Here is a 27,951-nt window from a genome sequence, read left to right on the forward strand (position 1 = left end):
GACCATCATGATCTAGTCTGACCTCCTGCAGAGCATTGGCCATAGAATCTAACTCACCCACTCCTACAAAAGGGCGGTAACCTCTGGCTGAGTTACTGAACTCCTCAACTCTTCATATAAAGATTTCAAGTTAGAGAGACTCTACCAGATACTCTAGTTCAAACCAGAAAGTAACCTGTGGAAAGCCATTCCTGAACCTCACTCATTGGACTCCAGGGGAGGGATAGCTCAGTGGTTTGAGCATTAGTCTGCTACACCCAGGGTTGTGAGCTCAATCCTTGAGGGGGCCAGTTAGGGATTTGGGAATTGGTCCTGCTTTGAGCAGGGGGTTGGATTAGATGACCTTCTAACCCTCATCTTCTATGAAGTCAAACCACAATATGCAAATTCCCCTGGGGTGAGAGGCTTATCAGCCTAAGGATTTGTTTAATTACACACAAGTGACTTTAATTGCACAGCAAACTCCTGAACTCACCCATTAAGTCATGCAATCACTAGCAATAAAGATAACTTTAATGATGTTGATTCTACAGAATTTAGTAATTCATGATTCTAAAGCTCAGTTCACATGTTGTCAGTTCTTGATAGCTCAGCAATGCTTATATTCCTTCCACCCAGTCGCTGCATTGCTTGTCCTGTCTCAAGAATTCCTCTAGAATATTTTCAGTTTGCTGCAGTTTTTAAATAGCATCATGTATGTTCAAGTTCTTTTCCTGAAGCTGCTTACTAATGAGGTTAATCTCAAAAAGGATATTATACCACAAAATGAGTGAAGTCACAAATTTGATCTTGGAAAGGCCATTTGCAAGAGCTTCTGCATCTGAACATGCCACATTGCCAGTAAAGGTAGTATCATCAGAAATTTCAATTAGGGCATCATAAATATTTCCAAGTTCATAGCAAAGAGGCTTCAAAGCATCAATGCAACTCTCCCATCTTGTCTGACTAAGTGGTTTCACAGTTAGAGAATTCACATGGCGAGTCAGAATCTCCCAATGACATGTTGAGCCTGAGAAAAAACACATGAACACATTGCACCAGGTCAAAGAAACTGCTTGCCTCCAAACAGCATCAAGCAGCATCATTGACAACCAAATTCAGAGAATGTTCACTGCAAAGAATGAAAAAGGCCCTAGGATTGATTTCCATCTTTCTCCTTTACACACCATTGTCTTTACCCTTCATATTACTCCCATTATCACAGCCTTGGCCATGTAAGTTTTCAATGGATAATGACATTGTTTCAAGCTCTTGTAGAATAGTTTCAGTCGTAAATGCTCCAATTGTCTCTGTAACAGGCCGGTGTGGCTCCCCTCCTCCCCAGGGAGGGTTGAGCCCCGGACACCGGAAGGGGCGGGGCTACAGAGCAGTGAGCCCGCCCCTCAGAGGGTCAGGCGGCGACCCGGAAGCATAAAAGCCAGCCACCCAAGCTCAGTCAGAGCCCAGCCGCCGCAGGGAGCAGACGTGCCACCGGGAGCTCGCGACTGGGAACCCTCCAGGACCCAAGGCAGCTGTCCAGATTGGCCGGAGCTTCCCCGTGCCCGCTACGAGGAGGAATCACCGGAGCTCCCCCGTGACCGGTACTGGCAGGAGCCGCTGGAATTCCCCCGCGCCCGCTACGAGGAGGAGCCATTGGAGCCTCCCCGTCCCTGCTGTTACCCGGAGGAGCCACCTGAGCACGTCTGGCCGGACTTCCCCGAGGAGCTGCCAGACCTGCCACCAAGCCCTGGTCGAGAGGAGCCCATGCTCGTTGACTGGCCTGGAACCGGTGACACGGACGAGGTAGGCCCTGAGGGGGAAACTGGAAGTAGCCCAGGGGTAGCCGACCCCAGTCAGGCTGCAGACACAGACGTGCCGATGTCAGTGTGTTGGGGTCAGGACCCCACCGACCCACAGCGGTGATAGCCGCTGTTAGGGCCCCGGGCTGGGACGCAGTGGAGTGGGTGGGTCTGCGTCCCCCCTGCCACCCCACTCACGGGTGGCAGTTTTCCCCCTCACCCAACGCTCAGGTGTAAGCTTGCTGCTCAGTCCCTGCACCAGCGGGCCTGAGCCCTGATTGTTTGTTGCCCTGCCCTGATCCAGGGCCTGGGCCTATACTCAAACTGTTACTGCTCAGCCCCTGCACCAGAGGGCCTGAGCTCCTGGTACTGTTACTGCTCAGCCCCTGCACCAGAGGGCCTGAGCTCCTGGTACTGTTGTCGCCCCGCCCTAACCTAGGGCCTGGGCCCCTATACTAAACTTTTGTACTGTTTACTGCTCAGCCCCTGCACCAAAGGGCCTGAGCTTATTGTACTGTTTTCTGCTCAGCCCCTGCACCAAAGTGCCTGGGCCTTCCTGAACTGTTCATATTGTTGCTCAGCCTTGCAGCAGAAGGCCTGAGGCCTAACTGTCTTTTTGTACTGTTGCTCAGCCTTGAAGAGACAGGGCAGGAGCCGAGAAAGAACCACAGGCCGGTGTGGCTCTCCTCCTCCCCAGGGAGGGTTGAGCCCTGGACGCACACGTTTACAGTCTCCTTCAGTGGTACAAAACCCAAAAAATGTTCCTTTATGCGCACTTCAACATTGTCTTCATCTGCAGACTTTTCCATATCCACAAAACAAATGATCATCGTCATTTGTTTCACATGACTCACATCTGGTGTACAGTCCAGTATTATTGAAAAGTATTTTGCAGAATGGGCAGCTTCTACAATTCTTTTTAATGGCATTTGTTAGGATTTGAATCAGTTCATTCTGCATATTTTTTCCTAAGTAATGAACCTATGTTCATGATCAGTTGTTTTACGTAGATGCTCCTTCATGACTGGATCAAACAAAGCTAGGTATTCAACAAATTTTAAAAAGTTTCCATTACCTGGAGCGTATAGTTTTTCATTTCTACCACAAGCATGGAATGCTAAATTTTGCCCACCGAGAACTCTCACTAAAGCAATCAGACGCTCTAATATTTGTTGCCAATATTCTTCTTTTTCCTTGATCACACATAAACTATCATCAATAGTTTTTCCTTTTTTTCAATAATAAATTCAAGTTCTTTCCAATTTTAAAAACATTCTAAATGTTCTGTACTTCTTTCATGTGAAGAGAGACTTGAAGATATGTTTTCCAGTCCGTCGAATCATTTTCAGTAAGTGATGTACCAATTGCTTGATTTCTAAACAACTTGCAGCAGAAGCAAAACACAGAGTCCTTCGACACTGAATATTGCAGCCAGTTTTGATGAATTTCTTCCCCATTAATGAGTTTCCTCTAGTAATGCTGAGCAGAGAATTTTCTTTTATTTCCATCCTTAGGGAAGGGAAATTCATGAAATTGTTCGGGTCCATGTTCCACAAGAATTTGCTGCACATTGTCGTCACATCTGGGCCATGAAGCTGGGTCCCCATACTGTAACTTGTTTGTAACTTCCTCAGCCTTTCTTCCTTCTTGTAGCGGGATGGTTACCCACTCCTGCCCTTCGATGTGGAAAACAGCCCAGGAGAGGGCTGGGGCTGGGGCAAGAAGCCTGGGCTGATTGGGGAAAGTAGGCTCAGCTGTGGCCAACCCCCCAATCTGGCCCAGCTGGCCCCTGTAAGAGGCTGGGAGCCAGGAACTCAACAGTCTCTCTCTGTTTGTAGAGGGAGATGGGCCTGGCTGCAGGGAGCTAGAGGCAGGGTATGTGAGTGGAGCAGGGCTGGGGAAAGGCAGAGGAGCTGGGGAGCTCCAGCCTGGAAAGCCCCAGGCTGCAGCATTGCAGAGGGCAGCCCAGGGGTAGGCCAAGGCAGCAGGTTCAAACCCAACCTTGCCAGTAATGAGTAGGTTGATACTGCAGTCTGCCCCAGGGCGTGGGGGCTAGACGATGACTGGCAGTAGCCTTATACTGAGGTGAGGTGGGGATAGTGGGTGGGGAGTACCCCGGGGAGGGGAGACCCTAAGACTGAGGGGTTCCTGCCAGGGGGCAGTGCCCCAGATAACAGGGCACTGGGTCCGGGAGGGACACGGGGGCCAAGTGGCAGGCAGATCACCGGCCTGTAGAGGGCGCTCCAGGCTGGAAATCAAGCTAATTCCCAAGGACAACCAGCAGGAGGTGCCACAGGGTTGAGTGTGCTGCGCTTACACTTCTACTTCATTTACTTCAATTTCTGAAGTCTCTGAAGGTGAATAAATTTTCTCCACTTCCGTAACAGTCTGATACTGTGAGCTGCCTTCACCTAGAAGTAAATTTCCATCACCTTGAGTTTCCAAACTGCTTTTTTGTGGATGGGAGCTACCCTCAGCTCAAAGTAATATACCTTCATTACTCCTGGAGAACACAATAGCATCTCGCCAGAGCAGCTATTCTAATAGTTTCCTCTCATTGCCTTCTACGGATGCTTCTGTCAAGTCAGCCCACTAGTGCCATTCTGTGCCCTGTTCTGGTGTCCACAGTTCGAGAAGGATGTTGATAAATTGGGGAAGGTTCCGAGAAGAGCCACACGAATGAATAAAGGATTAGAAAACCTGCCTTCTAGTGCTAGACTCAAGGAGTTTAACCTAGTTAGCCTAACAAAGAGAAGGTTAAGGGGTTACTTAGTCTCAGTCTGTAAGTACCTGCACAGGGAACAAATATTTGACACTGGGCTCTTCAGGCAGCAGCCAAAGGCTTAACACAATCCAATGGCTGGGAGCTGAAGTTAGACACATTCAGACTGGAAATAAGGGGCAGACTTTTAACAGTGAGGGTCATTAATCATTGGAACAATTTACTGAGGTTCAGGGTGATTCTTCCTCACTGGCCATTTTTAAATCAAGCCTGTATGTTTTTAAAAGATCTGCAGGAGTGCCAAAGGAATTATTTTGGGGCAGTTCTATGGCCCGTGTTCTACAGGAGCTCAGACTAGAAGATCACCATGGTCCCTTCTGTCCCTGGAATCTATGAATCTAGCTCTTTTACTGACTGGGCTGCCCTACAGCTCCTGAGCTCTGCCCCTGTGAGAGGCCTGGAGACACCAGCGACACTGAACACTGTCCCCACAGTCTGATTTTTCACTAGCTGAATATCTGGATCAGTCACATTATCTGCTCTGACCCAGAACTCACCCGTTGGCCCCGCTTGAAACAGAGCTCTGCTAAACAGCGATCCTGACTGGACAGCCACAGCTTCAAACACTCCGACAGGATCACTGCACCAGAGCTTTCTCCTTGGGGTTATGACCTGGCTTCACTGTATTGTGAGCCACCACCTGCCTTTCACGCTGCAGACATGGTAAAGGGCCCTCTAAGGTTTGTCAACACTGCAGCTGGGCGTGTGAATGGCAGCTCATGTAGAGACACCCAAGTTAGCTGTGCTCCAGCTAGCTCACTGAAAATAGTGTGGATGATGCAGAATGGGCTGCACAAGCCTGTCTGAACCTCTGGGTACATACAAGTATTGCTAGTCCACATCATTGCACCATCACCGCTGTTGTTAGCAAGGTAGAGTACAGCTAGCACAGGTACGTCTACACACGCTGCCATGCGCATCTCTGACTCCAGTGTGGATGTACCCTGAGACCCCCAGAGTTTCCCCCAGGGTCCACATTTCCTCCTACCTACATTCGGCAGAGGTTTCTGAATATTGTCCAGTGGGAGCTAGATTTTTTCTCTTATCTGCAGGGGCTGATTGTTAGTAGACACCATTTTAATTCTCACAATACTGAATTTTCTTTCTTTCAGCAGTGGGTGTTGTCTGTGAATCAGACATTTCAGATTCTGAATCCAACAGCACTGTAGTTTTCCAGGCATCAGTGTCTCCAGACACATAGTAACAGGGATGTAGGCAGCTGTTCCCATGGGCCAGTCTCATAGCTGCTGATGGCAGTCGATCAGCAACTTCTAGTTTCCCTGCTGTGACTTCCCTCTGATTGGGCAATTCTCTCCAATAGCCTTTGCCGCACCTGCAAATGTCATCTGGTCTGGGTCCCACACAGGAAACAGCCTCTTTCATCTGGGACAGGACCGAATAAACCTAAAGCATCCCTGACAGGTGCTTGTCCAACCTGTTCTTAAAACCTCCCATGATGGGGATTCCACAAGCTCCATTGGAAGCTTATTCCAGAGCTTAACCATCCATATAGTTTAAAAGTATTTCCTCATAGCTAACCTAAATCTCCCCTGCTGCAAATTAAACCCACTACTTCTTGGGAGCATCCACTCAATCACTGGGAGAGTCAGGATGGACCTGTCCCCCTGCCATGCTGCTCTTAACCATGCAGGTCTATTAACAGCTGAGGGGTCCCAAGCCTCTGCAATGGAGAATCTGCATGTCTTCCCCAGAGCCAAATCCCTGGCTCCTTGGAATAATTTGCATAGAGAACAACTATATATTTGTTTAGCAGTGAGTTCCAAATCCAACCCACCCACCTTAGGAAATACAAGCGCACTGCACAGGGCCACTGTCATCACAAAGGGACTGGGGATTGCGTGGGCGGTCACCTTGGTGATTGTGTTTGGTAACAGTTGAATGGCTTGTGGGGATGTATAGGCTCTCTGGTGCATGGGTGTGGGGATGTATGTGATTAGACAAAATTCTGCATGTTGTTGCATGGCTTTACTATCTGTTTTTTGTTTTTGGTAGTTTTGAGCTAGATATTTGTCCTGAGTTACCTTAACTGTAACAAAGGTTTTTTCTTATGTGTTTGAATCAATATGTGATTCCGTGCTATTATTTTCACAGAGACCCTTTTCCAACTAGAGGACCTATATCCTGGAAAGCAATAACTGTGAAGAGGACCCAGGGGATCAACGTAGATAACCAACTGTGCCATGAGCGTCCCGTGCAATGCATTGTGTTAGCCCCTTTTGCCACAGAGCTCGTTCAGTTAAGACACAACCTGATCAGTCTGTACCTCCTCGGAGTGAAGATGTCTGATCAAAAGCAGAATGAGATCCAAAAGAGGTGGAGGGAATTGAAGTTAAAAAAATTCAAATTGAAAATATAATGCAACTTTTTAACACTGAGAATAATTAGCCACTAGGCTGTTGAATGTTATGAAGGGATGTGATTAATCATCACTTAGAGACTTCAAACAGAGTCTGTATGTCTTTTGAAAAGGTATGGTTTAGTTTAGTGTTTCTCAGGGGGACCACCAAAGGCAATGGTTTCAAGGCATAGAAAATGTTATTACAAACTAAAGCAAATAAATTCTTGCTCCCCACTCACCCTTACACTTCAAGGTGTCTCTGCCAACCTCTCAAAACACACACAAATTCTGGGGGTAGATCAGTGTTATCATTGAATAATAAATAGTAAATAATGTTCACTATTACTTTCGTAAATGTGAGAGGTTGCAGAGAATTTTGACATTGAAGAAGTTGTCTCCCACCTGCAAAGTTTGAGAAAAACTGATCAAATTCAACCACGTGTTATAGGAATTGCTGGGAGAAATCCTGTGACCAGAGGAACATAATGGCCCATTCTTAAACTCATGCCATTCTTAAACTCTATGACTCTATTACAAGGGTTCCTTCTTGATAATGTAACACATTAGAGTTCAGTTAGATTAACTTTCCATATGCCACTGTGCTGACTCTGCTGCACATTCTGTTGCAATGGGATGCTTCATAAAACATGGGGGATATGAGGCCGCCCTGCTCCTGCTCTTCACCTGACCCAGCTCCACTCATGGGACCCTTGTGAGCCACCCACACAAAGATTTCTGGGGGATCAGGAAGAGGGGGCAGAGTGAAGCAGAGTCACAGCTCCCCTCCAGCTGTGCCATCCCCAGAGGAAATGTGTTAGTGCTGAGTTCCTTCTGCTCTGAAAAGCTAAGTCCAGTCTGGACCAAGGCAGTTACTATGCAGGAAGAAGCTCTCCTGGGGACTGCAACTTTACTGGCTATCGGAACAGGAGATCATTAGTACAAGTTTCACAGCAAATCACTTTATTGGAGCAGGTTAACAATAAATCACTCAGAGAAGCTAGCAGACTGGAAACCCTTCAACCCTTTCTTGGAAGCCGACATGAGCATGTTGGGATGGAAGCGGTTGGAAACACAGTGGGTTTGTGGAGCCACCTCCATGCTGGAGCTTACTCCTGGGTTGGTGCTATGCGTAATGTGCTCTGGTGCACCTCATGCTCGGTTCTTCTTCTCCCATCCGAGATAGTGATCAACTCAATCAACCTTGAGATGGCACTTTAGAGCACAGATGACCAGCACTGTGTGAGGAGATCTCTTGGCCAGTGGCACACCATGATTTTTTCCCTGTTGGTGGGTGGCTCATTTATCCCCTGCTGATACTGGGAGGTGCTGGAAGTTACTATCTCCACAAAGAACATGATCCCCTCCCCATCCCCTTTCCCACCCCATGTGAAGCTGTAGAAATTGGAGATCTCACACTGTCTTAGGCTGTGGTGATAGAGGTTTGCTGATGATCTGTTTGGTTGACTCCTTCTGTTTCACCCATGTGGACACTCCTTTCAATCTGTCTCTAGGTGTCATGGAGATAAAGGGGCAGGATAGTCCCAAGGTCGGCTCAAACTCCTCTGGGGGCCCCTCTATGAGCACAGAATCATAGAAATGTAGAGCTCAGGGACCTCCAGAGGTCATCTTATCCCAGGAGAAGGGATTGAAAGGAAAATAAATGGCAGAAAGAGGCCAGAAGATCCCTAAATAAGCCTCCTAGTTAGAGCTGTGTGAAGGGTCCGGAGGGAAGGGAACACCCCAGAGGAAGCTGACGATCAGGGAGAGCATGAAGGAGACTGGGAGGGCGAGGTCCGAGAGAAAGTTCTGGCATGGCTTTGGGGGACAAACAGCAGGATACCAGGCTATGAAGCACTGCACAGGATGAGCTGCGCTTTCCCAAATTCACTGATTCTGTGGTGTGTGGAGCAATGAAGTGCAAGCATGGGCAGAGCTCTAACTCTGCCCCTTCCTGTGGGGGCATCTGATTGATGGCACCCCAGGATGGCAAGGTCTGCAGCCCATTGGAACTAGCACCAGCCAGCTCTCAGGGGACGCAGAAATGAAAGCTTGTCATTGAAATTGATCGATTCATAGTTTGGAAGCTGTTCACCTTTCCGGGCAACATAATTCAAGCCGCTTCCATCCTCACATTCGCACAATAGCCAAGCACCGCTCTGCACCATATGGGAAGACACTCGGTCATTGAAAGATCCCTTGCTCAGACTGGTTGCTTCTTTTACCACCTTGATTTCCCCTTCATAGTTGATATGTTCATACAGGGTGATCTTGGGATTCTTCAGGTCTTCAGTAATCAGCTTGAGAGAAGTGATCTTGTCATTCATATCTTCACCAACAAAGCTGTATTCACCTTCCTCAAACACCAGGAACTTGCCTGAATAATTAGGATTCTCATAGGCCACCCAGGGTTGGCCAGTGACCTTTACAGAAGAGACACAGTGGCCCCACTCTACGGGCTTCAAGTCAGCAATGTCAGAAATGAATTCTTTGGATTTACCTTGGAAGTTTATATGCTCATAAATGATGATCCCATTCATTTTGGTGGGTGTGGCAGGATCTTTGTGATTGGTTCTTGGAGCTGAAGCAGTGACTGAGAAGCTGTGGAGAGAGAACACAGCTTGGGAAGCAGCCCCTACTCAGTAGAGAATCTCTGTGAGGGGATGAAACATCAGGAAATTAGCATTTCATTTGAAACAACAGATAAATACACAAACGATTGAACAAAATGGGTGGGAGATGGGCAACTGCAAAGAGGGAATGGGCAAAGTCCTTCCTCAAACATTTAGCCAGCGGGAATAAGAGTAGGGTCTTTTTCCCCACCAGCTGACTCCAAGGTCTATTGTCTTCTCCCAACCTGCAACTCCACAGCTTATGAAGAATTGCAGTCTAGGTCAATGGAAATGTTTTGTTTTGATAAAATTGACATTTTTCACTCCAATTTTGAATTTTTTAATATATTATTTTTATATTATTTTATTTTCTATTTAATTAGGGTAGAATATTTTAAAATTATAAAATAAAAGCAATAAAAGAGGTAACTGGTACTGTATTTGGTCGCTGGTATCATATAATTATAACAGGGTGGCTTGTCCCACGGGTTGCAGTGATCCCCAAAGAAAGGATAATATCTCAGGGAGGAGGGGCTGTGCCCAGCTTAAGCCTGGGGGGAGGATTTCTTTTGTGTTTGTTTGAGAAATTTGTTAAGTTAATAACGCTACTAAAAAGACAGAGGCCCCAGAAGGGTTGTGTTGAAAGAGAGACCATGTGGAGTTTGCTGAAGGAGCCCAGAAAAAGGGGGAAACAAGGCACTGCAGAGGCACTCCTGGCCACAAGCAGATGCCCGGGTGGCAGTTGACCCCCTTTCTATAATATAATTAAAGTTAATATATAATACGTTTCAAAATGAAAAATCATTTCAAAATTAATTGGAGTCGCAAAATTGTGGTAACCAAAGTGTTGCAAAAACCTGTGCCTCAACTGGAGCTTTGTGGGCGCCACATTTCAGGAAAGATGTAAACAAATTGGAAAAAGTGCAGAGAAGAGCAACAAAAATGATCACAGGTCTAGAAAACGTGACCTATGAGGGAAGATTGGAAAAATTGGGTTTGTTTAGTCTGGAGAAGAGAAGACTGAGAGGGGACATGATAACCGTTTTCAATGACATAGAAGGTTGTTACAAGGAGGAGAGTGAAAAATTCTTCTCATTAACCACTAAGGAGAAGACAAGAAGCAATGGGCTTAAATTGCAGGAAGGGAGGTTTAGGTTGGATATTAGGAAAATCTTCCTAATTGTCAGGGTGGTTAATTACCTAGGGAAGTGGTGGATTCAACCATCACCCAAGGTTTTTAAGAACAGGTTAGACTAACACCAGTCAGGAATGGTCTAGTTATTACTTCATCCTGACTTGAGTGCAAGGGACTGGACTAGAAGACTTATTGAGATCCCATCCAGTCCTACACGTCTGTGATTCCAGTAAGACTGAACCAGAATGTTTAAAGCTCACTGAAAAGCTTTGGTTCAAATTTCATCAAAAACAACACATTCCTGCAGAATGCTTCGATTTCGATGAATCAGCATTTTCTAGCAGAAAAAATGTTCTTTCCAAATACTTTTTGACCAGTTCTCATCTCTGTAAAGGTCTCAGAGCATGAAGCAAAGGTCTCCTCCAGTGCAGAGAAGCTCACAGGTCTGGCAGCAGCACTGGCTCCACATCAGTGGGTCTCAATCTTTTTTGGCTCAGGAGCCATTTGTAAACCTGGATGGCCGGTCACAACCCAGTAAATAGCCTTAGTGCAAACACATCTGGCTTACTAAATATTTCTCATCCACAATATACAATATATACACAGATATAATAAGTACTAAGTACATGGCGAGCACCATAACAGCAGCTCCTGTGATTCCTGTCCTGTGGGGTGGCTGGGCTTGGCTCCCCATTCAGTGCATTGTGACCTCTGGGGATGCCGTACTGCTCAGGTTGGGCCCAGTCCCACCCCCTCCGTATTTTTGTGTGCAGCATTGTGACCTGGCACATGTGGCTCAGCCCCACTCACTGAAATTTGGCCCCTCACGACAGAGGGGTGGCTGGGTCAAAGCAGAGCAGCATGGCAACCCCAGAGCAGGAAGCCAAGCCCAGTGAGGCCCATGGGACTGTAGCTACAGGAGTCTGTGAAGATGTGTATTCCCCACACTTGCCTTGAGAGGTCTGATCAATCAGTTAAGCAGTGAGCAGGGGAGAGATTTAGGCTGCGAAGGGGCCACTAACTGGAAGCAGGCTCAGTTGAACAGGAACAAGCGAAGCCTGTATAAAGCCCGGAAACAGAGAGCAGAAATAGGGCTGCAGGGAAGCAGGCTGCAGTCACTCCCTGGGAGAAGGGAGGTGTGTTTGGGGATGCAGGGGAGTAGTCTGCCCTCAGTCCCCGAGAGGCGGGAGCTTGGGCTCGCAAACCCAGAGGGAGGGGGAGATAGAAGGTAGAGCTGCGAAGTAGGAAGGAGTCCAGGGGCACAGCAACATGGTCTGGGAGTGAGCAGGCCACTGTTGCTAGAGATAGGGTCCCTGGACTGGAACCTGGAGTAGAGGGTGGCCTGGGTTCCCCTACCAGCCACTGAGGACGTGGCATAGGCCAAGCAAAGGACAATGGACTGCCTTGGATCGTTTGCCTTGGAAGGGGAAACAAGCAAGTGACCTGGCTGGAGAAGCAAGTCAAGAAAAGGGAACACCCTGAGTTGCAGAGGGTACGACAGGACAATGGGAAAGACACCACCAGAAGAGGCCACAACACCTGGCCAGACCTAATCCCCAGAGTGAGCAGGAGGAGGCACCTCTTGCGGTGAGTGAACCCCAAGACAGAGCCACTGCTGTGAGGTGAATGGGACAGGCTCTGCAACCCCCCAGGGCAACCCCACCTCCCTAGGGAGAGACCGGACCTTTCCCCACTCAGGCCTCCCACACCAGCCTTTGGTACATTCTGGTGACCAATCTGGGGTCACAGTGCACAGGTTGAGAAAAGCTTCTCCACATGGAGACAAGCGGGAGAGAGAGAGAGCGAGCACATAAATCGAGTTCAGCGTTTGCATCCAGATGTTGAACACTGGATATAAATTGACAGAAAATGCCTGTGAGCTCTGAGCAAATGTTAATGAGCGAGAGGTGGAGAGGCCATCTCAGGGCTCCTCCCACCAGGGACTGGGAGGGGGAGGCAGAGCAAACCCCAGTATCCACAAGGCTTTTTCTCCTTCAGACTGAAGTTTTGGATGAGGAGAAAGAGACTCTGCCCACCCCCGACCCCAGCATGCGGGAAATCAGGGATGGGGGTGAGGAGGGAGGAGTGTACCCTTAACAGATACCCCCAGCTGCTCTCTCTTCCCGCTGGGATGTTTGGGAAAGAGTTGGCTGGGAAAGGATGGGGAAGCAGGGAGAAAGGGGACTGAAGAGCGAGGACACAACACAGACAGGAGGAGAAGAGAGGGGCTATGCGCAAGGGGGAAGAGCTAGAGAGAGAAGATGAGAGAAAGGGAAGGAATGTGAGAGAATCGAGAAAGAGAGACAGGGTCATGATGAAAGCAGGGAGCGAAAGAAGAATGGATTTAGAGCCTGCAGAGTCTAGTGCATGGAGCACCTACAATACTTGACTCTGAGCTGGTGGTACACAGCCACTGTACCAGACATCCAGCAGGGACTAGTGTGCAACAGGACTTAGAGAAACACCCTGCAGTGGGGTTGGCTACCATAGTTTGGAGCCAGTCCTGCAGACATGTAAGCAGCTGTGCAACTTTACTCACACAGATAGTTCCATTGGCTGCCTAGGGGCACGTGGTGCTTTGGTGTAAAGTGTTTGCATTTACTGGGCCAGATTCACCACCGGTGTAACACAATCTTACACACACAATAGAAGGATTTATGCTGATTTATTCTGGCATGCAATGTTCCCTGTGGATAGGAGCTCTGAGGGGCACCAGGTTATATCTGTATAAAGCAGCCATAATTCCACTGCTGTGTGATGAAAGGGGGCTGTACAGCCCAGAAGTGGATGGTCCTGGCAGGGAATGGGGCCTGGCCAGGGTCTCCATCGTACATAGAGCTGATTGGGCATTTCCTGTTGAAATGATTTTTGGACAATTTCTAAAATATCTAAATTTTTAATGGGAAATTTTCAATTTTGCTGAATTTTTTTTTGGAAAATCAAAACAAAATGTTTCATTTCAGGGCTGTTCAACAGTACACTGCTTCCGCCCAGAGTGCCTTGATGGTTCATGGGAGTCACATTTCTGGTGCTTCGTGCCCCCGTTCTCTCCTATGACCTGGACCCTTACCCAGACCTCATTCCCATGATGCACTGTGGTCCCTCTCCTGACAGAGCCATATGGCGCCTCAGGGAGATGTATTCTTGGCAGGGAACCTGCCCCATAGGGAAGAATGAAAGCATGAGGTACCCAAAACTACCTGTCCCATGAGGCAATAAGCAAATGCAGTTCAATGTCAAACTGACTTGAAACAAAATGTTTCAACATTTACTAAACAAATTCTTTTGTGAAAATTTTTGATATTTTTCCAGTTTGGGACATAAACAAATGTCAAATTATTACAATTCCCTATGAGCCAAATTCCTATTTTGTCTCAGCTGCATTTATGCAGTATACGCTCACCTCCTGTAGTGTGTACTCTTCCTCCTCCTCCGCCTGCGGGCCCCAATTCAGGAAACCTGTGAAGATTAGACTATTACAAAGCTGCCTGAATATGGATGTAAGAGCCTAACTTCAGGCACTCAACTGAAATTTTTCATGTTAACCTCCGTGCCTTAGTTTCCCCATCTGTACAAGAGTAATATTAATACTTCCCTTGTTCTTCTTTGTGATGATTAAGCACTTAAGGATTGTAAAGCAAAGCTAAAGGTCACCAGAGTTCACATAAAAACCTCCAGTGGCCAATACCCCACTCTCTCTCCCACCCCACCCCCATCTTATTGAGGCAATTGGCCATTGCAAATGTTTTAATGTTGATGTGCAAAAAGCCCAGCACATGCAGGTTGCTCCTTCTTCAACAGAAGAACTAAAGATCACAAACATGCATTTCTCTTACTGTGAGCATTTCTTGCCTATAACATACTGTTATGCTGGAGGTCGGGTGGCTCCCACCAAGCATGTCTTTAATCTACAGGCAATCACACACCTCACTGAAGCTATGGGCATGGCACCCACCTTTCATTCAGGCTAAATAACATAGCAGTTAAATACCCATTTGTTTAATGACCACTGGAAAAATGGAAGCCACCACCCAAAGACTAGACTGGATGCAAACACAAGGGCTGGGGACTGATTTGTGAGGAGCTGTGTGTGTGTCTGTAAGTCAGAATCAGCCACAAAGCAGGGAAAGAGAGTTTTTCTTCATTCCTGTAGTATCTGCCACCTCTTCCTACAAACTAAATATTCCCTCCCCTTCCTATAGTATTTGGTGTGGTCTCCCACTGTCAGAACCTGTGCTCTCAGAATCCACCTTCCCTAAATACAGGAGGTGCACTCTCACGCCTGGTGGTAGCAATAACATCTCCTCCCTACAATATCATCTTAGGGGATGTGGTGAGCTCATGTGAACCACGCATACTAAACCCACAGACACTCTGTAATTCTTCTCTAGGTGCTCTCATCAGATTCCCAGACAAAGCATAATAACAAATAACAATTTCTACCTTGGCTTCTGGCTTCAGCTTCTGACACTTGGGAGCTCTCAATGCACCTTCGTATCCAGCTGCTGCTGCAGACAAGAGATACCCTCTCCAATCGCTTTTATACTTGAACATTGGCTGCTCACTATCACAATATTACGTAGCTGCCCAATAGGAGTTCACCACTTAGCTATCTATGTCCAGAAGCAACTGAGTGCCCCCAGGATAATGCCATAAATGGTAACAACAATGTGATTGAAGCATTTCTTTTGAAATATTTATTCTGCAGAAAAGGACCTGGGGATTACAATGAATGAGAAGCTGGATATGAGTCAGCAGTGTGCCCTTGTTGCCAAGAAGGTCAACGGCATATTGGGCTGTATTAGTAGGGGCATTGCCAGCAGATCGAGGGAAGTGATTATTCTCCTCTATTTGGCACTGATGAGGCTACACCTGGAGTATTGCATCCAGTTTTGGTCCCCCCACTACAGAAGGGATGTGGACAAATTGGAGACAGTCCAGCAGAGGGCAACAAAAATGATTACGGGGCTGGGACACATGATTTATGAGGAGAGGCTGAAGGAATGAGGGTTATTTAGTCTGCAGAAGAGAAGATTGAAGGGGGGGATTTCATAGCAGCCTTCAACTACCTGAAGCGGGGTTCCAAAGAGGATGGAGCTTGGCTGTTCTCAGTGGTGGCAGATGACAGAACAAGGAGCAATGGTCCCAAGTTGCAGTGCGGGAGGGGTTTAGGTTGGATATTAGGAAACACTATATCACTAGGAGGGTGGTGAAGCATGGGAATGGGTTACATAGGGAGGTGGTGGAATCTCCATCCTTAGAGGTTTTAAGGCCCGGCTTGACAAAGCCCTGGCTGGGATGATTTAGTTGGTGTTGGTCCTGCTTTGAGCAGGGGATTGGACTAGATGACCTCCTGAGGTCTCTTCCAACCCTAATCTGCTATGATTCCAAGGGTAGGTCTACACTTACCTGCCGGGTCGACGGGCGGCGTTCGACTTCTCGGAGTTCAAACTATCGCGTCTAATCTAGATGCGATAGTTCGAACTCCGGACGCGCTCCCATCGACTCCGGAACTCCACCACCACGAACGGCGGTGGCGGAGTCGACGGGGGAGCCGCAGACTTCGTTCCCGCGGCGTCTAGATGGGTGAGTAGCCCGAACTAAGGTACTTCGACTTCAGCTACGCTATTCGCGTAGCTGAAGTCGCGTACCTTAGTTCGACCCCCCCCCTTAGTGTAGACCAGGCCCAAGAGAGGCTCTATGTAAAACAACAGGTGCCCCTCTTAGTCTGGGGAAGGATTGCAGGTGTGCCTGCTCAGAGGAGGGGCAAAATGAAATGATTGACAAGGAAAAGCTGGGGAAGAAGAGCAAGCCTGACCAACGGGAAATGAAATTTCGTTTCCTGGAAGCCCTAGAGAGAGGAGAAGCCATTTTTGGGGCAGTATGGATCCAGCCACAGAAAGGGCAGGACTGGCTGTGCGGGGATCCAGAAGAACCCAGGTCTGTCCATCCAAACTTGTAAAGAGATTGGCACAAAGGAGGTAACCGGGTGGATAGAGGGCATTGCATAGATTTATCTGTGGAGGATTGATTGTTTCAAATCAGCGCCACATTAAACAGAAGCAAATAAATAGGCAGACAGCATCTCCTCAAGAGCCAATCATTGAGCTATATTAACGTTGGTTGATTTTCCTACCTCCACCGTGTGTGTGTGTGTGTGCGCTGTGTTTGAGACTGTGGAACTGCTTCAATCCCAGAGCTGTAGGACACAACAATCACGAAAAGCGTTAGTGTTTAACAAAAATAAGTACTCAAAAAAATACTGAGTGGCTTGATAAACGAGTGTAAATCAGTAAAAACTGAACTCCTTCTTTGAAAAAAATGGTAATTTATCAGCGAAAATCGGTAAAAACTGAAAACCTGGAACACAACCTGTCATATACAGGAGGGCAGATGAGACAATGTGGTTTTCTTTTCTGGCCTTCAGCTCTGTAACTCTATTCCCACAAGCAAATGCTGCAGTGTCTATTTCCCCAATGAAAAAATACTTTAGGCTCCTTTATCATTTGTTCCTTTAGCTGCAGCTGAGATCTATGGTGCATCATAAACCCCTGCCTGATTAACAGGTCAATAAACTCTCCTGACCTGATCGAAAACCTGGCCATGTGAGTCATCATAAGACATCTTACGCCTTGAAAACATTCATTTTACACATGAAGAGGGTTCTTCTTTTCTGGTGTTCACTCTGCCTTCTTCCTCTTTTGTAGTTTTGATATGAAGTAACAGGCAACCTCAAGGATTAAACAAAATTACAAGAAAAGTAGAGCAATCTTCACTGTCAGCAAAAACAAACTGAGAGAAAATTACCCACCAACCCCATACTAAGAACCTAAGAAGATAAGAACGGCCCTACTGGGTCAGGAACAATAGTCCATCTAGCCCAGCATTCTGTATTCTGACAGTGGCCAATGCCAGGTGCTTCAGAGAAAATGAATAGAACAGGAAATCATCACCTGTCGTCCACTCCCCGCTTCTGGCAAAGAAAGGCTAGAAGTACTCAGAGCGTGGGGTTGCATCCCTGACCATCTTGGCTAATAGCCATTGTTGGATCTATCTTCCATGAACTTAGCTAGTTCTTTTTTGAACCCTGTTATAGTTCTGGCCTCCACAACATCTCCTGGCAACAATTTCCACAGATTGACTGCGTGTTGTGTGAAGAAATACTTCCTTTTCTTTGTTTTAAACTTGCTGAATATTAATTTTATTGGGTGACCCCCTGGTTCTTGTGTTATTTGAAGGAGTAAATAACACTTCTCTATTCACTTTCTCCACACCAAGATTTTATAGACCTCTATAATATCCTCTCTTAGTCATCTCTTTCCCAAGCTGAAAAGTCCCAGTCTTTTTAATCTCTTCTCATACAGAAATTGTTCCATACCCCTAATCATTTTTGTTGCCCCCTCTGTACCTTCTCCAATTCTAATATATCTTCGTTGAGATGAGGCGACCAGAACTGCACACGGTACTGGAGGTGTGGACGTACCATGGATTTATATAGTGTCATTATGATAGTTTCTGTCTTATTATCTAGCCCTTTTCTAATGGTTCCTAACATTCTGTTAGGTTTTTTTAACACTGCTGCACATTGAGGAGATGTTTTCAGAGAACTATCCACAAAGACTCCAAGATCACTTCCTTGAATGGTAACAGCTTATTTAGACCCCATCCATCATTTTGTAAATATAGTTGGAATTATGTTTTCCAATGTTATCAACATTGAATTTCATCTGCCATTTTGTTGCCCAGTCATCCAGATTTGTTATCAATTTATTTCAAAATCTCCTCTAGGGATACCTCAGTCTGGGACAGTTCCTCAGGTTTACCACCTAAAAAGAATGGTTAAAGGTGTGGGAATCTCCCTCACGTCCTCTGCAATGAAGACTGAAGCAAATAATTCATTTAGTTTCTCTGCAACGACATTGTCTTCCTTGAGTGCTCCTTTGCCACTACGATTGTCCAGTAGCCCAACTTTTCTGCTTCTGGTGTACTTTTTAAAAATTTGCTGTTAATTTTTGGGTCTTTGGCTAGTTGCTTTTCAAATTCTTTTTTGGCCTGCCTAATTATACTTTTACACTTGACTTGTGAGAGTTTATGCTTCTTTCCATTTTCCTCAGTAGGATTTAACTTCCAATTTTTAAAGGATGCCTTTTTGCCTCTAACCACTTCTGGGAGACACTTTTTCTCTGTGTGTTTTCTGCCTACAATACTTGCTTTAACTGCCATTGGCACGTATTGGCAATTCCTCTTCACTGTCACAGATCCCACGCACATGGTCACCAGGTCACAGTTCCTTAGGTAACTACACCTGCGACCCCTCTGTGGCTGGCTCAGGGCACCCCACTAAGGTCTCAGGCTCTAGCTCTCACCCTTCACATGGTGCAACCCATATTTCTCTCCCTCCAGATCAGGGATTTAGGCAACGCCTCCTGCCCTTCATTGGGATCACCTGAACAAGTCGGAGGGCATGTCTGCACTACAATACTGCAGCTACACTGCTGTAGCTATGCCACTGTAGCACTGTAGTGTAGATAGGTCCTACTTACTCATTTTCCTATTCTTTGTTTGCCAGCCTTCTGAACTAGGTCTTTCACATGTAGGTCACCAGTCTGAATCCAGCCCAACTCAGAGATTTCAAGCCCAAAAGGCACCATCATAATTATCTAGTCTGATCTCCGACACATTGCAGGCCACAGAACCTCACCCACTCACTCCTGCAATGGGGCAGTAACCTCTGGCTGAGCTACTGTAGTCCTCAAATCTTCATATAAAGATTTCTAATTATAGAGACTCTACCACTTATTCTAGTTCAAACCAGCAAGTGACCCATGCCCCATGGTGCGGAGGAAGGCGAAAACCCCCTAAGATGTCCGTCAATCTGACCTGGGGGAAGATTCCTTCCTGACCCCAAATATGGTGATCAGTTAGACCCTGAGCATAGAGATAAGACCAACCAGCCAGACATGCGGGAAATAATTCTCTGCAGTAACTCAGAGCCCTTCCCAATTAGCGTCCTCCCTCTGGCCATAGGAGATATTTGCTAATAGCAGTTGCAGTAGGGCCATATGCCATAGTAGGCAAGGTCATCAGACCATTCCCTCCATGAATTGGTCAAGCTTATTCTTGAAACAAGTACAAGGCACTGGTAAGACCTCATTTTGAATAATGTGTACAATTTTGATCACCTGTGTTCAAAAAAGATGAATTTAAACTGTGGGCACGGTGCAGGCTCCAGACATCTACTACCAAACATCAGTAACTGCAGCTGCAGGTGAGGAAGGGATGGGACTCAATGGACTTCCCTGCACCCCCTCTGGCAGAGCTGTGCTGCCAGCCCAGACTCTGTCCCCTGCCCCAGGCATGTCCCTTCAGCCACGCTCAGCCCAACTCCCATCCCTGGGAGGGAGGGGAAGGAGTTAATTGGAGTCCCCGCTGGCGGGAAGCGTTGGGAGGGAGAGGGAGGAGCAGATTGGGGGGTTGCTTGTGGGTGCTGAGCATCCACTAATTTTTTTCCATGGGTGCTCCATCCCCCTACATGCGCCTTTATTCTGTTAGCGCAAACACTGACCTCAGTGCTGCAGTACTTGCCTCCATTTCATTCCTGTCTTTACTTTCCTTGAAAAATTCTAAGCACTGATTTTTCTCGTTGGTTACAGGCATAGATGACCCCATGTTTCCTTTTTACCTTATCTATCTGTAACCCTCAAGGAGCTTACCTAGGCTCCTGGGACTCTGTGCTGGCAGCTCAGGTTGAGGCACACTGTCCTGGTAGGAAGGGGAAGGCAAGGGCAAACTCAGAGTCTGCTCAGCAAGCAAGAGAGAAAGAGATGCACTATGTAAAACAACAGGGGCCCCTCTCAGTCTGGGGAAGGATTGCAGGTGTGCCTGCTCACAGGCGGGGCAGAGTGAAAGGACTGACAGGGGAAAGACTGGGAAGAAGAGCAAACCTGACCAACAGGGATTGAGATTCCCTCCCTGGGAGCCCAAGAGGGAGGAGAAGCCATTTTGAGGGTAGCCTGTCCATCCAAATTCGTAAAGAGATTGGCACAAAGGAGTTTACCGGATGGATGGGGGCATTACATAGCTTTAACTGTGGAGGATTAATTGTTTCAAATCAGTGCCACATTAAATGCAAGCAAATAAATAGGCGGACAGCATCTCTTTGAGAGCACATCATTGTGCAATATTAACACTGGGAAACATCCAGTTTCACATTGTCAGAATTAGGCAAATTCATGTAAGTAGTAGATTCCCCTTTCAGATTGGTAATGTCATCTTTAGTGGCAAATGGCTGAAACACTCTGGCATAACGGTCATAGTCTGCTGCAAAATTCACCTTGAGGAAGGGGTGCAACAGCTGGGTGACATTCCAAAAAGAATCTTAAGTACCAAACCCTTTGGGGTTCTGATTATGGGCCACGGTCATCTCCCATTTCTCCCCGAGCATTGTCCTGAAGGTTTTGAACACTTTTTTGGTTCTCATGTTTCATGGTTGGAAGGATTTCCAGAAACAGCTGAGTTTTCTTGACATATGTTTCTCCTGCAGCTTTTGTGCTCAGTTCAGCTGAGATTTTGGTTCTCAGGATCTGGTAAACATCTGTATTTGCAAACATGTTGGCAGTAGCGGGAGAAAACTCCAGAGTTTTCTGTGTGTCACACAGTGATTCCAAGTTTTCAACATTGAACATTCCCTTGATGTGCAGAATCTGGCGGTCATTTTGGTTATTTGCTAGTCTCTTTAGACTTTCTGCTTTAGAACCAACAAACTCAGGATGATCTAGGAGATAAATAGCACTGCACTACACGGACTAGCATTACATGGGCCTGGTGATTTGGGGATGCCAGCAGCAGCTGTGATCTCTCTGCCTTTGTTACCCTCAGGAGTGAGATATCAGCAAAAACCACCACCGCTGTGGAAAATAGCGCCAGCTCAGTGGCATTGCCCTATAGCCATAGTTTCATGCCACCAACTAATTCCCTCTCCATTTCCCTCACCCTTGGTGCATCACACTGACCATGGCTGGTGCTGTGAACAAGCACTCCCAATCAGAAGTGCGAATAATCATGTTGTTAACACTTTAGGGACAGGGGATTTCGGAATCTTAAGTTTCACTTTCTGCATATACTATACTGACAATGGTAACTCTGTGTACTTTATCTGTAGCTGCAACCCCCTCCGCACCAGTGTAACAACTGACCCAGATATGAAGGAAATAAAAGAGGATGCAGAAGGACATGTTCTGCAAGATCCTACAAGCCAGTGCTCCATCAGACCTAGGGCCTGGAGGGTGAACATTGCAGACTGTATCAAGTAGGAAGGCACAGAAAAGGGAGAGGGAGCTGCACCAGGACACAATGGACCTTCTCTGACAGCAAAATCAGATGCAGCACAGTCTATGGACCTCCAGGATCAACAATCCCAGGCTCAACTGCCATTGCCGTCAGTGGAGAACTGCAGCATAGCACCTCCCTCCTCAGCATTCCTCATGGTCTCAGGTCATGCACACCTATCCCTGCCTCTCCACACCAGGGGATAGCATGGACAACCACAGCTTCACCTACACTGATGGTTGATGTATGTGGAGGTACAATGGACATCCATGTTCCTTTCCCTTTTTTTATTTATTAATGACTCCCAAATTTTTTGAAGTTAAAATGTATTTACTATTATGTTCTTCAGATTTTTGGTTTTCATTACTGAATAAAACTCTTTATTTTGGAAACTATTCATCTTTATTAGTTCACAACACATGGTATATAATGCCTGCAGGCAGTGAAACTAATGGTCTTGTACTCTCACAACCCATAGGCTTAGTGACAAACATAGTGTAATAATCATAAATGTACAGCAAGCACCACAAAATTAATAGGCACTGTTAGTATATAGGCCTGTTTATTAACCTGAGACGGTATTTTGGGTTTGATTTTTGATACTCTTCTATCCTTACTAATATGTGTTGTGGCAAATTGCCGGTACTGTTATGCTGGTGTAGTGAGGCGGCCTGGCCCACAGGGGCCCCAGAGGGCGAAGAGCCCAGCCGGAGGCCGGACTGGGCGGAGCCATGGGGCTCTGGGCCCACCCCGGAAAGGGGCAAGCCCCGACCCGGAAGTACAAAGGCAGGCCCTCCGGGCTCAGTGAGACCCCGGCGGTCAGCGAGGCCGGACGTCCACGACCGAGCTCTCGCTGGGGAGGCCACAGAAGGCAGCGGCCGAGCCAGCCTGCCCTGCTCCCGCTCCCCAGAGGGGGACTGGCCGAGCCAGCCCGTGGCCACCAACCCCAAGGATCCGCTGCGCCCCCCCGTGCACCCGTACCCCGAGGAGCCGATGGTGGTGGAACCCCCTGCCAAAGCCACGACGACTCAGGTACCCGAGGAGGGGGTAACTAGAAGTAGCCCAGGGGTAGCCGACCCCAGTCAGGCTGCGGACACACCTGAGCCCATGTCAGTGTGTTGCGGCCTGGATCCCCACTGACAGCAGCGAGTCTTTGCACTGCTAAAGCCCCAGGCTGGGACGCAGTGGAGTGGGAGGGCCTGCGTCCCACCCCCCGCCACCCACTCCTTGGGTGGCAGACTGCCCCCTCCCCTTGGCCTGAGTGGGAGTTATAGACTTACCCTGAACTGCGGCCCTGCCCTGCCTGAGGGTCTGAGCCTTGTACCTGTGTTTGCTGCCCCACCCTGAGCTAGGGCCCGGGCTTTGTGGATGCCTAGATGGTACTACCCATGTGTAGCGAGGCGGCTTGGTCCCCAGGCGCCCAGCGGGCAAAGAGCGACCCCTCCGCCGACAGGCAGACCCTTACACGTGGCACCTGACCAGGGACCCTTGCCCAGATATGTGGGCACGGGCCCTCGACCCCTCTGAGAGGGGACCTGGGGGGGAGCGAACACCCCCCCCCCCCGAGACATGGATCTGTCTCAGCTCTTCGCCTTCCTGACCGAAAGCCAGGAGCGCCAGCAGGCGGCCCAGCTCCAGCAACAGCAAGAGCAGCAGGCCGCCCAGTGCCAGCAACAGCAGCAGCTGGTTGAACAGCTAGGAGCTCAGCAGCACCAGCTGATGCAAGATCTGGCCACGCAGCATCAGGTCTTCCAGAGGGAATGCCTCCAAAAGCTGGCCATGGCACTGTCCCAGCCTGCGGAGCCCCAGCCGGAGGGCTCCGAGGGGGCACCGCGGCCGAACCCACCAATCCGGCTGACCAAGATGAGTCCCAGTGACGACCCAGAAGCCTTCCTGGTAACGTTTGAGCGGGTCGCCATCGTCGCGAGGTGGGCCCCACACCAATGGGCTTCCCTCTTGGCCCCGTACTTGACAGGGACCGCCCAGACTGTCTATCGGGGCCTGTCCATGGAGGCCGCCCAAGATTACCACCAAGTAAAGGCGGCAATTCTGGATGCCCTGGACGTGAGCCCAGAGACCTTCCGCCAGTGGTTTAGGGGCCTGACTTACCCCACTGGGGCCCGACCCCGGATGGTGGCCCAGGAACTAAGAGAGACGTGAAAGCGGTGGCTGCAGTCCGAGACCCGAATGCCGGAGGAGCTCATGGAGCAAATTGTATTGGAACAATTCCTCCATATACTCCCGCCCCGGGGAAGAGCCTGGGTCCTCCGCCATCGGCCCTCGACGCTGGCGGCTGCCGTCACCTTAATGGAGAACTTTCTGGCGGCAGAGGCGTCTGTGGCCCCGACCCCCCGAGTCTCCAACCCCGGGGTGGGTCACCCCAACCCTGAGAGGAGGCTGCCCCGCTTGCCCCGGACAGATTCCTGAGGGCCCCCCCGGGGCCCGAGCCCCGAGGCTGACCCACGGAGGCTGTGGTGCGACCAGCGGCCCCCTCACCCTCTGTAAGGCAGGGGGCTACCCGTGGCTCTCCCGGGAGGGCCGCAGGAATACGTCCCCAGCCAGGTCGAGCTGATCTGGGACCCTGCTTCTCCTGCGGGGAGTATGGACACCTACACTGGGACTGCCCGACGATGGAGTGCCACTTCGGCCAGGTTTACTCCGGGGAAGGCCACGGCCGACGTCCCCCTGCCGCTAAAAATCACAGTGCCCGTGGTCCTGGAGGGGTCCCCAATGGTGGCTCTCGTCGACTCCGGCTGTGGTCAGACGCTGGTCCGCCAGGGCTTGGGACCCCAGGCCAACCCCCACCTGGGGACGATCAGGCTGCAGTGCATCCACGGGGATATTCGGCCGTACCCCAGTGCTCAGGCCCAGCTAATGGTAGAAGGAGTCACCCGACTGATGGTAGTGGGCCTTGCTCCACGCCTGGCGTACCCGGTGATCCTGGGCCGTGACTGGCCCGAGTTTTCGGAAGTCCTCCGCTGCCGCCCTGGGGAACGCCCGAGGATCACTCCGGCCTGGGGAGGAGAACCCCCAGAAGCCGGAGCAGACCAGGAAGAAATGTCCAACCCCCCCGAGTAGCTGGACGAGTCAGGGGCTCCCCCTCAGAGACACTGGAGGGCCCCCCACTTCAGACGGACTTCTGCCGCGACCAGCGGGCGGACCCCAGTCTCAAGCGGGCGTATGAACAGGTGGCCATTGTCGACGGCGCCGTCATAGATTCTCACCAGGCCACCCAATGGCCCCACTTCGAGTTATGGCAGGAGCGCCTGTACCGGGTGGAGAAGGACCCCCGGACAGGGGAGCTTCAGACTCAGCTCCTCGTTCCTCAGTGTCATTGACGAGCCGTCATGAAGCTAGCCCATGACGTCCCAGCGGCTGGACACCTCGGCCATGAGAAGACGTTGTCCCGGATTCTAACACGCTTCTTTTGGCCCGGCGTACATCAGGAGGTGCGGACTTACTGCCGGTCCTGCCCTGACTGCCAGTTGGCTGCACCGGCCGAGACACCTAAGGCGCCTTTGGTTCCCATGCCATTAATCGAGACCCCCTTCGAGCGGGTGGCTATGGACCTGGTGGGCCCGCTCCCCAAAAGCACGGCCGGCTTTCAGTATATTCTGGTCCTGCTGGACTATGCTACCCGGTTTCCCGAGGCCATACCCCTCTGGACTATCACGGCCTGTAGCATCGCCGGTGAGCTCATGAAAATCTTTGCCCGCGTCGGTTTGCCCCGAGAAATTCTTACGGACCAGGGCACCAACTTCACCGCTCGGCTGTTATGGCAGGTGTGTGAAATCTTGGGGATTAAGCAGCTGCGTACGTCCGTTTGCCATCCTCAGACCGACGGGCTGGTCGAACGCTTTAATCGGACCCTTAAGAGCATGCTACGGAAGTTTCCCCCAGACGAGCTCCGACGCTGGGACCAGTTACTGCCACCACTGCTCCTGGCAATCCGGGAGGTCCCGCAGTCTTCCATGAAATTCTCCCCGTTTGAGTTACTATATGGTCGATGACCCCAAGGCCTCCTGGATCTGATGCGAGAGACATGGGAGCAAGCCCCATCCCCTGCCCAGGGCCTCTTGAAATACGTACTGCAGCTTCAGGAGCGCCTGGCACAGGCGGGGGCCCTAGCCCGTGAGAATTTGAAAGACGCCCAGGAGTCTCAGGCGCCGGCCTACAATCACGGAGCACAGACTCGCGATTTCCAACCCGGGGACCGGGTTCTGCTCCTCCTCCCGTCTAGCGAATCAAAGATCCTGGCCCGGTGGCAAGGACTGTACGAGGTGATCCGGCAGGTCGGGCCTGTCATGTATGAGATCTACCAGCCCGATCGACGTAAAAAGAAACAACGCTACCACGTGAACCTTCTGAAACTGTGGCGAGAGCGGGAGGGGCTGTTAATTAACCCCTACTCGCCGGATCCCTAGCTGGGGCCCCAGGTGACAGAGCCAGTGGACCCTGAAGGCCCCCAGCTCGGACCAACACTGACGATGGAACAACTCAAATAGACCCAGTGTCTGCGGTTGGCATTCCCCCGCACCTTCACAACCCACCCGGGGTGCACCACCCTCGTCCAGCACACTGTTCAGACGGAGCCGGGGGGGGTGGTCCGAGGGGCAGCCCGGCCTTTGCCCTACCACATGCGGCAAGCTGTCAACGAAGAGGTACGGGCCATGCTGGACTTAGGGGTCATCGAACCAGCACAGAGTGAATGGCGCAGCCCCATAGTCCTAGTACCCAAACCGGATGGCAGCAGACGGTTATGCATCGACTACAGGCGCATCAACGCTATCTTGAAATTCGACGCATACCCAATGCCCCGAGTAGATGAGTTGCTCGGCCGGTTGGGAGAGGCCGGGTACATCACTACTCTTGATCTGAGCAAGGGGTATTGGCAGAGTCCCTTCGAACCGGCCTGCAGGGAGAAGACCACTTTCGCCACCCCTACAGGCCTGTATCAGTTCACCCGAATGCCCTTCAGCCTCCATGGGGCCCCGGCTACGTTTCAGCGGCTGATGGACCACCTCCTCCAGCCCCATCAGGACTACGCCGCTGCATACCTGGACGACGTGGTCGTTTATAGCCGTCACTGGGAGGACCACCTCAACTGGGTAGCCGCGGTCCTCAGGTCCCTGCAGGCTGCCGGGTTGACCGCCAACCCAAAGAAGTGCCATATTGGGTGGCAAGAAACAACCTACTTGGGGTATACATCAGGAATGGGCTGGTAAAACCCCTCGTGGGGAAGGTTCAGGCTATTGCAACCTGCCCCCCTGCCAACTACAAAGCGCCAGGTACGCCAGTTCCTGGGGCTGGCCAGCTATTATCGGCGGTTCATCCCCCAGTTCGCGACCATCGCGGCCCCCTTGACGGAATTGCTGGCCAAGAACAGCCCACAACAGATATAGTGGACCCAAGAGTGCAACGCGGCATTCCAGACCCTCAAGGCCAGTCTCTGCCGCGAACCCGTGCTCCGCAGCCCTGATTTTGACCGGGTCTTCATCCTCCAGACGGACGCCTCAGAGGCGGGACTCGGCGCGGTCCTCTCTCAAGAAATTGATGGGACCGAACACCCAGTCATCTATATCAGCAGGAAGCTGTTCCCCAGGGAGAAGAACTACGCGGTGGTGGAGAAAGAGGGCCTCATTATAAAATGGGCGTGCGACGCCTTACAGTATTATCTTCTCGGAGCCCCTTTCACGCTGGTCACAGACCACACCACGTTCCAGTGGTTGGCCTGGATGAAAGACCACAACATGCGACTGCAGAGGTGGTACCTAGTGCTACAGCCTTACGCCTTTACGGTCCTCCATAGAGCCGGGAAGGATCACGCGAATGCGGACTTTCTTTCCCGGCTGGGAGGCATGAATGGGTCCGGCCTCGCCACATGGGAGCCGGACTTGCGTGGGGTGTAGTGAGGCAGCCTGGCCCACAGGGGCCCCAGAGGGCGAAGAGCCCAGCCGGAG

At 49.8% G+C, this 27,951-nt stretch overlaps 2 long non-coding RNA genes across 2 annotated transcripts; one reads left to right on the plus strand and one right to left on the minus strand.

Moving 5' to 3' along the window:
• The first annotated feature begins 1,512 nt into the window (after positions 1-1,512).
• LOC120390282 lies at positions 1,513-9,433 on the plus strand. Its single transcript, XR_005591055.1, has 2 exons — positions 1,513-1,782; positions 6,673-9,433. It is a non-coding gene; the product is annotated as an uncharacterized LOC120390282 (long non-coding RNA).
• LOC120390276 lies at positions 7,863-15,243 on the minus strand. The gene is made up of 3 exons (XR_005591051.1): positions 15,107-15,243; positions 14,067-14,122; positions 7,863-9,569 (listed from the first exon to the last, which is right to left on the minus strand). It is a non-coding gene; the product is annotated as an uncharacterized LOC120390276 (long non-coding RNA).
• Between the last annotated feature and the right edge of the window lie 12,708 nt (positions 15,244-27,951).

This window comes from Mauremys reevesii, linkage group 1 (assembly GCF_016161935.1).
Source record: "Mauremys reevesii isolate NIE-2019 linkage group 1, ASM1616193v1, whole genome shotgun sequence".
NCBI classification, from domain to species: domain Eukaryota; kingdom Metazoa; phylum Chordata; order Testudines; family Geoemydidae; genus Mauremys; species Mauremys reevesii.